Source organism: Trichoplax adhaerens, genomic scaffold, assembly GCF_000150275.1.
Source record: "Trichoplax adhaerens TRIADscaffold_4 genomic scaffold, whole genome shotgun sequence".
Taxonomy (NCBI): Eukaryota; Metazoa; Placozoa; class Uniplacotomia; order Trichoplacea; family Trichoplacidae; genus Trichoplax; species Trichoplax adhaerens.
This window is the reverse complement of record NW_002060946.1, coordinates 7,627,330-7,630,653: the sequence shown is the minus strand read 5'-3', so window position 1 is coordinate 7,630,653 and position 3,324 is coordinate 7,627,330.

Genomic DNA, 3,324 nt, shown 5'->3' with positions numbered 1-3,324 from the left:
AGTAGAGCACAGTACAGTACTGTACTGTACTGTACACTGTACACTGTACAAAGAGGACTGTACAGTACGACCAGTGTCCACGGTCAGGCAAAAAACACTCGACAGTAAAGTACAGTACAGCGTCATTGCAAAGTCTTTGCAGACTGTCCAGCGTTTTCCCTTGAAATTTGAAACTGAATTTCCTACCATTTTCCTTTCATTGCATACGCTGTACTGTCGTGGCTAAAGGACGGTGTCATGACGCATGTCTGTCTGTACTTTTTTCCCAGCATTCAGGCTCAACGATCAAAACTACGGCACTGTACTAGACCTGAGAACGGTCCGGCTCGAACCGGTTCAATTTCATGGTGACAGAAGACTGTACTCTACAGTGTACAGTGTACAGTACAAGTGCACTTCCATGCCAATACAGGACTGGGCACTGTACTGTACTGTACTGTACCCTACTCCTGTACTTAACAGTTCTACCAGTATCAACGGTGAGGCAAAAACAATCGACCGCTGTACCGAACGGCTGTCTGTCTGTACTTTTTCAGAGCTTTAATATTACTATACACAGGAAAGACTGAATTCGGTATATCCCTGTCCCAAACTAGTCCCCAACTTGGATAAAAAACATCCATTCCCAATTCTCTCTTTGCAGGCAGTTTTATTCGATCAAAAGTTGGCACTGATCCACTCGTGTCATGACAGAGTGCCATCGCATCAGGTGACCGTATCGGACAACATTGGCATTGCTTTTGTACCTACTGTACAGTACTGTACTTATGGCCTGCTTGAAGTGTTGAAAGTTTCTGTTCCAATTTGCAGGATGCTTAAGTGAGAAATTTCTCGGCTGCCGTTCACGCAGTCAGACAGTGTCGTATGTTGTCAACTTGATGATTAATTTACTGCAAATATACTATACACTACTATACATGACTCATTCACTCCATTCATCAACAGTGGGTCGGGGTGACCATATGGTCAAATCATCATTTTACAAGTTTGTGAAATGGACCCATTTCAATTTCAAGTCAATTTGTAATCGATGCTAATCAATACCAATATCACGGTATGCTCATCGGACTCTGCTGTAATAGGGTAGTAACACAAAATGAAGTACTGTAAGTTAATGTTCGCAAACATGTACTGTATAATATAGTGTACGTCTACTGTACAGCACTGTAGTGTGATTAGCAGTACAGCAGCAGCATCCTCTGCAGACTACACCGCAGTCGTGAACCAGACACTGCGGAAATTGAATTAAAATACGTCAAAATGGAACAACATTTCCATCAACCTTTCGTCTCGACAGCATATCCATCAGGTCATCCAGGATTCATCGAAATTATTTTCAACTCGTCATTCACCGTTCTTTGTAAGTTTTTTAGTCTTTTCCAAGGCATTCTCGCTTCAATCAAGCAAATTAAACTAGATTGAGGCTGTGCGCAACGCAAGATAACGCCATGATCTTCATCCAAAAATTGTAAACTGCGCCCATTTCTTTCTGGGGGATCACTATCCTTGAACTGCGCAAGTGCACACTGCTCAACTTAGTGAATGTTGATCGTGTTTATACTGGACAGTACAGTACAAGGGGAAAAGAGGTTTCGCGGTACAGTACAGAACGGTGCCATACACAGTCAAGTCAAAGATTACATATCCATATAAACTAGTGTATTTGCACGCTAGTTTTAGTTCCATTTTTTCCCATGACATTACTGTACTGTACACTGTACACTGTACACTGTACGGTATTGTACAGAAAGTTCCAGTCCGGTACAGTACGGCGTGGACCCACAGGTTTTGCTAGCGTAACCGTTTGAACATGTTAAAGTTAATACGATACGCTATTAACTAGAGTGTAGTTTTGAGCCAAACTGGAGGTCGGTGTTGCTGTAACGAAATGGAGCCAATACTGAACTGAGTGTGCAGTCAGTGTGCTGCAAAGCGGCAAAACTCTGCAATCTGCTCAGGTCGAAGACTACCGAGGTCAGGAAAATGGAGCAAAACAGGCAGGTTTCCCTTTCGTTGTTGCAATGGAGATTGAATTTTTGGATAACTTATGATAATACTATGCAATTGAGTATTCCTATTCTAATATAGCTATGTAGTCAACTAGTTGGGTTAGTTTTTGCTATATTTATGATGTCATCTTAATAAATAAATAATAATAATAATAATAATCAATTCAATTCAATATGATAGGAAGCAAGAAGAGGATACCTTTTCCATCTTGATTGGTAAGTCTTGATATTAGACAACATGCAAGGAAATACATTTTGCTAAGATGATGAAATAGGATTTACGGGGGTAGTGCATGACTGAGTACTGTACAGTAGTCCGCCTGCAATCTTACTCTACTGTATAGTCAATACTGTCGATAGAGGAGACTTGGTATAGTGCAGTGATGGACTTTATAATTGGCTGTCAATTTTCCTCTAGTGTAGACGATGTTGTAATATACAACGAGATGACTACAGTAGTGATCCAATGCGACAGCTCGTCGATAGGGGTACTACACTACTGTATAACAGTTACTTATTTGAGCTTCAAATTTGTAACTAGGATATCTTTACAGTCTATAGCTTACACTGTTTCCAAATATGTCTAGAACTGGAGCAAGAAGAAAGCATCGTATACTTCCGCTAACGATAGTAATAGACGCCATGCAGTGATACAGATTTGCCTGATTTTACATCATACAATTTTAAATACCAGCAGTACATGCAATCTACTGCAGTATTCTTATTGATATACGGAGTCAATGGTTGTGCACATATTCCAAGAGGAATAGAGTGATGTGCTATGCAATGTACACGACAAAGTAAAATTACAATTTACACTTTGGTATTGTAAAGAAAAAACATCTTCACTTTGTGTTTTTCTATAAATGAGTGATATAATCCATACTTACTCTTGCTGTTAAGATATTCATACGTACTCTACAAAATAGGGGTACTGTAAAGCTCAAACGACATAATTTTGTAAACTTACTGCAAACTGAATGATATTATTTATGGCTAGCTAGAAAACACTTTTCGCCTAGTTTACTCATGCTATGCATGAGCACTTCGATTATGCTAGCTTATTCATTCGAATGCGCATCGATATGATGTTTGAATGACGGTATTACATGATTAATTCATGTTACACGTAGTCTCATACAGTTTATATGTACCCTAGATAATACTGTACTGTACTGTAGACATTTACTTATGAAATATTGCTCTCTGCTAGTCTTCTCATCAAAGAGATTAATAGCTTCAATAGTAACCAACTACTTGTAAATAATTCATCATTTGTTATTTTTAACTCTCAATATTTCCATTGCTTTCTTCA